The sequence below is a fragment of the Leptonotus elevatus genome, chromosome 8 (genome assembly GCF_054856555.1).
Source record: "Leptonotus elevatus isolate MCC_2025b chromosome 8, RoL_Lele_1.0, whole genome shotgun sequence".
Taxonomy (NCBI): Eukaryota; Metazoa; Chordata; class Actinopteri; order Syngnathiformes; family Syngnathidae; genus Leptonotus; species Leptonotus elevatus.
The window spans coordinates 24,797,090-24,808,418 of record NC_141246.1 but is presented as its reverse complement, the minus strand read 5'-3'; the positions used below and the strand labels follow the sequence as shown (position 1 = coordinate 24,808,418).

General features: G+C 39.5%; 1 protein-coding gene across 4 annotated transcripts in view; it reads left to right on the top strand.

Moving 5' to 3' along the window:
- Positions 1-55: 55 nt before the first annotated feature.
- Positions 56-11,329, top strand: part of LOC147170284 (uncharacterized) — a 70,889-nt gene continuing 59,615 nt past the window's right edge. The window contains exon 1 of one of the 4 annotated variants that reach the window (XM_086081984.1): positions 56-231. The gene's annotated coding sequence lies outside the window, so the exon portion shown is untranslated. Of the gene's footprint in view, positions 232-405; positions 534-6,771; positions 7,024-11,329 lie in introns of those variants that run through there. The other 3 variants (XM_086081985.1, XM_086081986.1, XM_086081983.1) reach the window with 3 other exon arrangements.

Below are 11,329 nucleotides of genomic sequence, written 5' to 3'. Positions count from 1 at the left end.
ATCTCGACTCGTGCCTTCCTGAGTGGAGCTTGACTTGTCTCCTTGTGCGTGTGTGTGGTGGGTGTGAGAAATAGGGAGAGCGTAAGCGTGTACTTGTTTGTGTGTGGCGCATTTCTCAGGTGGTGCTAGGAGAAACACTGTAGCGGTGCACATTTCCTCCGAGCCAGAGCAGGTGAAAGCCGCGTGCAGCTACTTGCTCAAAATAAATCCTTCTTAGGTCTGCTGAGGACGGTGAGTTTAACCTCGCGTGTTTCTTACTACTGTTGGCTACTGCTGTTTTTTTTTTTTAACACGGAACGGCGAGTCATACTTAACCTGTGGCGCTTGTCGGCCGTGTTGTATTTGTGAATGACGCAATGTCAATAATTATTTTGACAAACCTCCTTTGATATGGAAATAAACGTTTGCGAAACGGGTACAACTCTTTAAGATGATGTGAAGACAAAGAAACGGTGTATTTTACTTAAACCTACAGTTTATGGGTGTAAAATGTTTCGATGCAAATTGTGCCTTTTGCTGGTGTGTCAGTAAAGGTAGGGGCTCTGACTCAACACTAACTAAACTCTACAGTTTGAAAACATCCTAGGCTATGGTGGTACAATGCTGTATTTTAAGTGGCGGCATCATGAAGAATGTTTAGGGGTCGCTATGGTGCTGGATGCAATACCGACGAAGACGTGCATGCTGCACATAACTTAATTGAGGTGCCGTGTTCAAGATTTTCGATTTTTGAATTCCAGAGCAATATTTCATTGAAATCTCCAAAAGCTCCTCAATTTGTCAGGATATTAGTCAAGCTTGTTAAAATCTCTTTAACAAATTAGAATAGTTGAGGTTGTGTTCTTGTGTTTTTAGTAATTCCCAACAAGGGTGATGTGAGAGCTCATCAGGGTTGGTTGTTGTGGGAAATTATCCAATCTCCCTTAATTTGTCTGAAATTATTATTTTTCAATTACAAATATATTTGGCCTTCTACCTATGTCAGTAATGTATAGCGAGTCTAGTGACAGGCAGAACAGATGGCAGACGGTACAAGGAACCTACATTCACCTGATACCATTCATAAAAAGAATAAGTCATGGCTTCCTGCAGGTATATCAGATTTGTTTTCAATTTAACAGGCCCAGATTTCACACTAAGTAAATTTGTGAGTAAATTGAGACAAGATCATTGTCATTTCAGGGTTGATATTTTTGGTGACATCTTTCTTTGGTGGTCGCCTGTGAGATTTAACTCATGTAAAATGGGCAATTTGGCTCAATAGAGATTGGGAAACATTGGTCTAAGCAATAGTGCACCACTAGTGAGCACTGGGCATTGCTGCTGTCAGAGTATATTCCAAGTTACATAACAGGTTGTCCTTCGCATTGTCCTGTATTTCTATCCAGGATTAAGAAGCAGCACTTCTACAATGAGGCATTGTCGAGCTCCCTCGTGTGATATGAGGATGACAATCTTTACAATACTATTAAGAGAAGAATTCAGACACTTATATTTTACACTGAGTGAAAGTAAAAATTGAAGAAAATAGTCTCCTCTTTGCGTATTGCATTGGATGAATGGTTAGCCTCACTATCACAGTTCTGAGGTGCTAGCTAGCTCTGGCCCTTCTGTATGGAGTTTGCATCTGCATAAGTGATTGTGAAATTAAAATGAATGGCACCCATCTCTAATGATGACTTAATGACTTACCAAATAGCAAAGTACTAAATTTCATGTTCACTTTAACAGATGTCAAAAGCTGATGGTGGGCCTGCTGTGCATGTTCTACTAAAATAGCTATTTTTTTTGCTAAGATCCCATATAGTGGACGCAAAATGAAGTTTGAAGTGATGGAATTGGAAGTGTTAGTGGAAGAGGCAAACAATCATACAGTAGTACTGACCTACAGAAAATAAATAAATTGCTCTGATAATATTGGGAAAGCCAGCAACTGCATAACAGCCATGTTTTGTTTAATTCAACTCATCCAGAGTATGCGGGATTTGGACATGTCTAGGGCTACCACTATCGAACATTTGTACAATCGATTATTCTATTGATTCTTCCACTGATTATTCCATCGATGAACGATTTAAATAGGGATGTTCTATACCACTATTTTTTTCCCAGACCAATGCCAATTCGAGTACTAAACAATTGAGTCGTCACCAATACTAAGCACCGATACCACTAGTAACTAGTACTTTCTAAAATTAACAAAGACAGATAATTTTACACAAAGGCCTATATATCCCAGTATAGCATTTTACACCTGGTATCGGTATTCGCCCATCCCTGTTATTAACCAATTCTTGTTGTTCAATTGTTTAGTGATTTAAAAAAACAACAACAACTAAACAACAATTAAGAAATATCACTCAAGAGGGGTTGATGTTGTACTTACCAACCTTTTTAAGGTAAAAGCTGATTTTTGCAGATGTCCTTAAACACGAAAGATAATCATTTTGTTTTCATGATGGACTACAGAGAATAATTCATTTTGAGTGGCTGAAATCAGATGATTTAGACAATTTTAAGTTAAACAATTGCTTTAAATGATTACTAGATTATTAAAATAGTTGTCCATTAATTTGATACTCGATTAGTTGACAATTGTTGCAATAATGAATGTTTCTGTTATTTAGAAAACTTCTATGCAAGCAGAAAAGTTTTCCCAGTCGGCTATCATTTTGCCTTTCAAACACGGTATTTAAAGTTGCAAAATCATTGTGCAGGCTAAATGGATCGTTGCGCACATATACTCCTTCAACATGCAAAAAAGAACTGCGCGGCAACATGGCTGTGTGCGCCTGGTTAGTAGTTCAGCTTCCACATCTGTTTGTGTGGCATTCTTGTTTAACCCCCCACTCCCTTGCTCCCTGCTCAATGTTCCTTTACTGCAAGTGAAGCTACAAATGTTTGTTCAAGTCGAATCGAGCCCTTGCTTGTTGAAGTGTGTAATTTGAACTGATCATGTTGTCGGTACGGCGAGATTTTTGTTGGTGGCTGTGGATGGAGTTACTGTGTGCTCTCCTCTGCTCTCCTCCGCTCAGACTTGTCCTTCAAAACTACAGAGTCTGAAATTTAGAAAAAACAACCAGAAACTGAATTTGAACAGCTAAACTTGAATGAATGCATTAAAACACTGAATTTGGATTATATATATATATATTGAATTTGTATTCAAATTCAATTGTTTGATTTGAATCATTGCATTGAAAATCAGAATCTTTAACGTCAAGCCCGCGTTGTTGAACTCCATGCCCTAGGTATTACTACTGACACCTAGTGTTAGAAACAGTGCACAGCAGAATAGCGATACACAGTAGGGGTTCATCTAAAGTCTCTTAATTGCAACGGTCCTAGCTCCTTGCACCTCAAATCATTGAGTGGGACACTTCAAAGGTGACGTATGAAAGCGGGTGTACTAGCGAACAGGACTTTAAATATTAAGCGGACGTCAACCCCAAAAATGTCTTTACTATAATATGTTATTTGCGGTCCCACTGGTTTAAACATGATATTCCGATTAATATTGCCTTTATGGATTACTGTATGAGTTAAGCAGCAAAATCCCCCTGTTTTTATCCATCTCAGTGGGTGGCCATTTTGCCACTTGCTGTAGACTGAAAATGATGACTGAAAATGATTTCGCACTTACTCATCACGGCTCACCTGTTTTGTGATTGGTCATTACCTGAGCTATGAGTAACTGTGATGTCATTTTCAGGTGACAGAAAGAGGCAAAATGGCCGCCCCCTGAGATGGATAAAACAGCTGGATTTTGCTGCTTAATTCATATTCCTCAAATGCAGTGATAATTAAAATGCTACGTTTCGACAAGGCGAGTCTGGGGACACATTAGCCTGGAAATCCAGACTCACTTGCGGCTTTTGCGGACAGTGAGTCTGGTCAACCTTCCTATCAGTCGCATTTCTGAGGCGAGGCAAACCTGAGCTAACAGACAGTGGAATGAACCAATCAGAGAAGAGCGGACGTGGCGTCAGAAAAGTGACTCGTTGAAGTCTTTCTTTTCTTTCTTTTTTTTCTTTAAATCCAACATGACTACTAGCTGAAGAGAGACAGTAGTGAATGACTTATGTCGTTGCAGAGTCACTCTGTTTTGATATTCGAACAGCTTTAGCAAAGACGACGTCACACAAATACACGTTTTTGGTTGGCTGGCCTGTTTTCGGCGAAAAAGAAAGTAGGTGTGGCTTGCCAGGCTAGGGACACATACAACATATTATTGTAAATAACTTTTTGGAAATTACTTCCCCTTTAAAGCTGCCCTATACAACAATTTGTCCCAAAATATTTTTACAATAGCCTTTTTATTTGACCATATATGACTCAAACATCTTCTAATTAGCAGATTAACACTTAAGATGTTCACAATGGGTACTCATGCAATAACCTGGCAATAGCTAGATTGATAATTGTGATTCACTCAAGGGAGTTCTCCACAATATCAATCTGGGACTGCTCCTCAATGATTTGCTTGGGAAAGGCGGGACATTCTGTACAATACTTCGAGCTGATAGGGTGATGCGGTCTTGTGGCCGTCTACCTAACTTTTGTTTTAACCAATCACGGCCATGGATGAAATTGTCTTATTCGTTCTCGTCCTAGGGGTGAAAAAAGCACTCATATCTTTACCAGATAAATATGCATGAAGCTCCTTTCACTGTTCAACATTCAACAAGGAAACGGCGAGTAATCCTGCGAGAATATAATTAATTGCAGTGTCCCCATTCGTCCATGTTAGGTTAGTTGGTTTCCTATGGTGTTGGTGCTTTCTGGCTTCGTCACAGCTGCATATCCCTTCCCCAAACACAATGTTGCTCTGAAAATCAGCGTGCTCAGTACAAGATGTATTCTCGGGAGTTTGTGAACTTTGTGGACACGTCCAGAGTGCCGAGATGTTAGTCAGTATACGGTCGTTTTATTGTGCATTGCTCATCATAAATAGACCCTATCGCATTTCCTTGACGAGGTCTTACCTTTTTAGCAAGAAGAAAGCAGGGTCCCGTTTCATCCTCTTAGGTCTTTCCACCTGTTGAATGCTGCACCAATATTTATCCGCGTTCTCTCGCAACGCTTGTCTTGACAGTTTTGCCCTTTTTGTCACACTAGACAGGTGTTATCCTTTCCTGCTCGGTATCCTGACCGTGGTCAGGGGAGGGGAGATTTTTCCCTTCAGGGTCGAAGTCGCCTCGGGGGGCAACTCCTATTGCATGTCGCCAATGTTTCGGCCCAATGGTCAAACAAAAGGAGCCACCGGGAGACAGAGGGTCGCACTGCAGTCTTGGTTTATTATTATCTTGACACACTTTTATACACTTGTCTTTTCCAACGCTTGCGTCATAACATTCCCAAAACTCCCGCCTTCCCTCCTTCCCGAATGGACACTGTGCACGTGCCTGATGTCACGCTCAGACAGAAAGTTTCGTACCTAAAACCCTCATCATTATTTGAATCTACAGGAAAATAGGGGCAACAGCCATTGTGCCACAATAGTGCCTCCTATCCATTATTACATTTTAAAAACATGTGTGGGTAAAAAATACGGTTATTTTAACTCTCAAACTTCAATCATGCCCCTTTAACAGGTGGAAAAGCAATATACAAGGGAAAGACCATTTTCTGTAACACAAACAATCTGTAGACAAGTTAAAGTCAGTTAGCCTAAATAGAAAACTCCACATACCGGTAGTCAAGATTTGAAGCCAGGACATCTTGATTGTGAGGCAACAATACTAACCACTTATCTATCATGCTACCAATGTCTGATGGCAGTCATGTAACATTTCTGGGTCCGATGCATGTTCAAATTTAACTCATTTGCTCCCCAAAACGTTTAAAACTTTCTATTTTAAATATTGTCATGTTCCCAAAAATGTATTTATATGCTTTTATGTTTTCTATAATGCTAGAGCATACAGAAGGCTTTGATGCAGCCTCTGACCTGAAGAGGGCGCTTAAAACAATGGTAGTTATTATAAAAAAACAGCCAGCAGGTGGCAGCAGAGTATAAGAGATCAACCATAGCCATGTTGCAACAAGCTCTTTTCCCCAGTGTTTTGAACAGGTTTGTGAATAATGATGAAACTTAGCTATATTCTAATGCTAGTTGCTGCAAAACGGATACAAATATACTTTTTTTTCCTGATGAAAGAAGAGACTCTAATCATTCTTTTGGTAGGTACCATGTTTTTATAGCAATAGAAAACAATATTCTGTGGGCTTTGCAAAATCAGTCAAAATCCAATAAACCGGGCGAGAGCGAAGGGGGTTGCTTCGATGAAAATGGCTGGAAGCGAATGAGTTAATAGTCAAATTATCATTGTGAGCAGTTCCTCCTTTTCTGGATATTGATTTTTGATAATTTCCACCAGATTACATTGACTTCATTCAAACCCTTCGAAGCTCTTTTTCTCATTTACCTCATGTGACCAGGAACAGGGGAGGGGACCGTAATTAGTCCTCTCCTCTGTTTTTGGGTGGTCCTTGAGAGGGCTGAGTTTACCTGGTAGACACACATTCTCCTACCCACCAGCATTCTCGTGTAAACACATGACTGAGTCATACCTCCCACCCTGGACTCGTCTTGTCTTTGTGTATTGCTCTGCTCTGTCTGCGGCACACACAATTTTCTTGCCTAGTCTGAATTGCCAGAAGCAAAAAGCGTATCTTTATAACGCGGTGCCTTGGGCTCCCAGCCTCCCCCTTCCCTCTTAAGACCACGTCACATACTGCGTAGTCTTCCCTCTCCTGTGTATATGCGCCTGCCCACAAAAGCGCTAATGTGATGTGACGCATGAGCGTGCAGTGCAGCGTGGGGTTGTATATGTGTGTGTGTTTGTATGCGGAGGAGGAATGGCTGTGTGGAGGATTGTATGTGACGACACATAGTTAAGTACATGCCAGATTGAAGCAGGGAGCGAGGCGATCTGTGCTTCAATGAATTTTCTCTACCCCCTGAATATTTTTTGACTGCGCAGCTAGAGAGGAAATACTGAGCTTGAAGTTACAGGTCTGGTAAGTTATGTCCTTGCTAAGTACACGTGCCTCTATGCTTTTCTGTATCCCTATTATGTGTGTGCATGTGTGTGTACATATACTGTATATGCGTACATAAAGTGAATGGTTCATGGACTTTGAATTTTGCCTTGTGCAATGTTAGTCAATCATTCAACATGGAAAAGTACATGTATTTGATCTTGGAATGCAGCCTCATGTTAGATATGAGCTTTTGATTATAGTGTGGAAGTTAAATTTTCTCAAAGAATTTCTATAAAGACCAGGACACATTCTTAAAGCCCGTATCTTACTGAGTGGCGAAGGCTTGTGAGGGTGTGTGCAAGTGTTGCATTTTCGGCAGGCTCCGACGACTTTGTTGCAAAGACACTTGCCAGACAAACCCTCTTTATACTCCCAAACCGTTTTTCTTGTCATCATCAAATTTTGAACATGTTCAAAAATTCTCTAAAAGCCATAGCTGATAGCCCTTTAGTTCACAAAGTTTTCAGCGCAATTAACATGAACATGAGTTGTTTTCGTCAAAGCAGGCTTCCCCAATCCTGGTCCCCGAGGGCTGGAGTCCTGCAGGTTTTAGATGTTTCCCCCCACTACACACCTGATTCATGATTCATGAGCAAGTGAAGCAAACCCTTATCGATTCAGATTGAATATATAATGACCTGTGAACAATTGAGCTTACAAAAAGCCGCTCGGAACACGTGTTCATATCTTGAGGGTTTATTATAGAAAGCAAATCTGGCATGAGAGAAACTGCAAGCAAGCTGCTCATTTCCTTATTCTCTTATAAATCAGACGTGGCGAGGTGAATAAAGGCTTCAGAAGTTGAAGTGGGAATAAGTAGAAATGTGCACTTAAATATTGGTACTGATTGATCGCTGTTTTTGGACATTATTAGCGATATGCTATATATGTGTATATATATATATATATATATATATATATATATATATATTAGGAGTGTCAGGCAATTAAACATTTTAATCAAAATTCATCTCATGACTTCAATAGTTAATTCACAATCAAATTTGTTTTATCTGTTTCTGATCTAAATGTACAATCAAATATTTTTCCTTAGTTTTTATACTCTTAATATAAAAGTGGGAAAACATGTTAAACTAATAGTAATATGGCTGCATCTCAGTAATTTCATAATAATTCCTAAAATTCAGTTACAATTAAAAAAGTTGTATTGTACTGTAAAAGACGAGTGTGATATTGATTTGTGTTGGTTATTTTTCTGCCACTAGATGGCATAATTGTATTTGTAAGACATTGGCGACACCTCAGTGCATTTTTCGTTTCATATTAACAGCTATCAAATCTGAAGTAACGTGAAATTCTGCAAATTTTTTAAATTGTGAAATACAACTTGATATTTGTTATCACACATTTAATGACTTATGAATGAATTTTATTTTGCACTCATTGGCATCCCAGTAGCTTGTAACATATTGACAGCTGATGAAACTGTTATGCCATCTGACCTCTGCACAGGAAATGCTTAATGTTTTACCATGCATGAGGTCCTTTGGTTGTTCAATTACACTCCATTCCATACAAAGTTTTGTGTATTCGTTTGTGTGAGCTTGTCCCAAGTTCATGTTTTACAAGTCTTATTGGCAGCTCTGACAAAGGCTCATAAAAACAAAGCTAACGGCGGCCTCAGACTATTATTGCACAGAATTGCATTTTGACAGAGCGGCATAGAAACACAAAAGCAAAAAAGATTATATCTACAACTAACCATTACACTGAATGTATTTTTAATTAGCGGACACATTGCACTTGTTTCTTTTCAACAAGCCGCTCCCAAATTAGGGTAATCATGTTTTCATTAATGCCGAGTGTTTGAGCCCATGATCCATTGTCCTTTCATGTGCAATTAATACCTTTAAAAACACATTTTCCACTTGCTGTCAATTGAAGATGACATCTAACCTGGCAATAGCCAGATTGATATTGTGATTCACACGGGAGTTCTCCACAATATCAATCTGGGACTGCTCAGCGTTGATTTGCTCGGGAAAGGCGGGACATTTTGTACAATACTTACAATACTAGGGTGATGCGGTCTTGTGGCCGCCTACCTAACCTAACTTTAGTTTGGACCAATCGCGGCCACAGATGAAATTGTCTTATGATGTTGACTCGGGAGTTTGTGAACTCACAAATACCACGAGAATTCAGCTTGCAGAGCAAAGTTAGATGACAACATGTATGCTGAGGAAATAGGGAACGACCAATCACGGCTTCACCTGTTTTATGCAAACTGAGCCATGATTGGTCGTTATCGGATTCCTGAGCACATCAGTTGACAGCGACTGGCAAAATTGTGTCTTTAAAGTTATTTGTTCAAGAAAAATAACTAATTGAGTCAAGTATCCCTTTAAATACAGCCTTTTTGCTCTTGGAAGTTGTATGCACTAACTTTCATTCATTTTGCCTGTTGCCCATTTTCAAGAAGTTCTGTAAATATGTTTAAAAAAAAAAAGTTTGTTTTTTTAAACTAATTTAGAGTTCTCGTGGGCTTGCTGTTTTCTCGTAGTACGATTGTTTTGTATTGACAGAGGCACAGGCGGATGCACCTGATTTTCAAAATAAACCGTAATTCATATTCTGATGATCAAAAAAACAATAATTTGTTCAGTTTCTTTGTCCGTCCCGGTACCAAATGGCCTGCTAGTTGGGCTGTGCAGCTTGTTTTCCAGGGTTGAATGGTTGGTTTGGGTACTTCCAATTTGGTCATACAGAGACCAAAAGAGGCAGTCATTGATGAGAATCTCGAGCAGTGTAAAAATAAACTTGTTTCCCTGATGCCAGCGCCAAAGTGAAACAAAGCAGGGCTGAGTAGAAACTCTTGCATTTTTGCTTGCTTCCAGCAATAATGCCCCTGTGCAGCTCAGACCATGTGAAGAGTTCTGACCATGTATGGCCACTCAATGTGCTCTGGATCTTTTCTTACCGTGAAGGCAAATAGAGAGCAGCTCACCATCACTCAGCTATCTCATTAATAGCTCTCTGCTTATGTGCATCCATGTATTTTTCTATTAAGACTGATGGTGCAACGCATAATAATTTGATCTGCACTATCGTTACCACAGGACCACTTCGTGATTGGAATGGCAAACAGCCATTCTGATCTTTGTCTACGTTGTGCAGTCATTTGTACATTTCATGTATCTTGCAGTGTTCTCGGCCACTCACTCACTAATTCAATTGTTGTTTTTCTATTTGCACATAGTGTCCTGAAGGTTTTTTCTCTTCATGAATACTTTTTTGATATTTGTAATATTTTGACATACTGCATAAAATGGCATAGTAATATCAATGAGTAATTACTATCATCACCAATTTGAGCCGCTATTCTTTCTGTGGAGTCCTTGGCTTCATTTGCGCACACCCTGTCACAAACCTGTCATCAGTCATTTCCCAGTACACTAAACACTGAGTGTTTATATCACGTTGAAACAGGCCAAAATAGACATGCCCTCAACTGTGACTGTTGGTGAATAGAATGTTGATCACTCAGGCGCACGTACACAAATTTTTGAGAGTTGAGGCTGTTATTTCTATAGCAACCACTTTTGCTGTGGATGTGATTCGACAAAAGACCTTGTGTAACCTTGGATCGCTGCCTTTCTTACTCCTGGCTGCGTTTGTGCTGACTGCAGAAGTGCTGCTGTAATGTGACGCAGTGGTGTGCTTGCCAAATGTTTTAGTCAAGGAAAGGTGAGTTTTCTTCTCCCTTACTGGTCTTGTGGGAAAAGACGTGTTGTAGATATGTACAGCTTCATTAAAAAAAACAAAAAAAAACACGAATTACTCTGGTTGGTATTAGTGTTGTATGGTACCCCACCTGATGTCAAGTATGAGATAAACAACATTGATAATCTGTTCTCTCTGTTGAGAACACCTGTTCTATGGATTGTCAGTGTGTTATATTGGTAAAATGAAAGTTCTCAAATTAGAAGGATTTTTGTTTTTCTGAGATGTAACTATTGTCTCGTGACTACTTACTTCATTAATTAATTAATTTGAAATAATTACCATTGTTATATGTGGTATGTTTCTGTGTTTAGCAAGGTTTCTAATAATAGCAGTCTTTTGAAAATACAATAAAGATTAAAACTCTGATTCTACAAAAACAATAACTAAAATCTCTCTGTACCGCTGCACATTCTGGGCAAAGGCTGCTTGCTTTCTATCTGTTGTCCGGCCATGTATTCCAGGAATATATGTGACCCGCTATGGCAAAATAGTCCACATGTCGGAAAGTAGCAAGTCCCGTAATTCAGCAAAATAG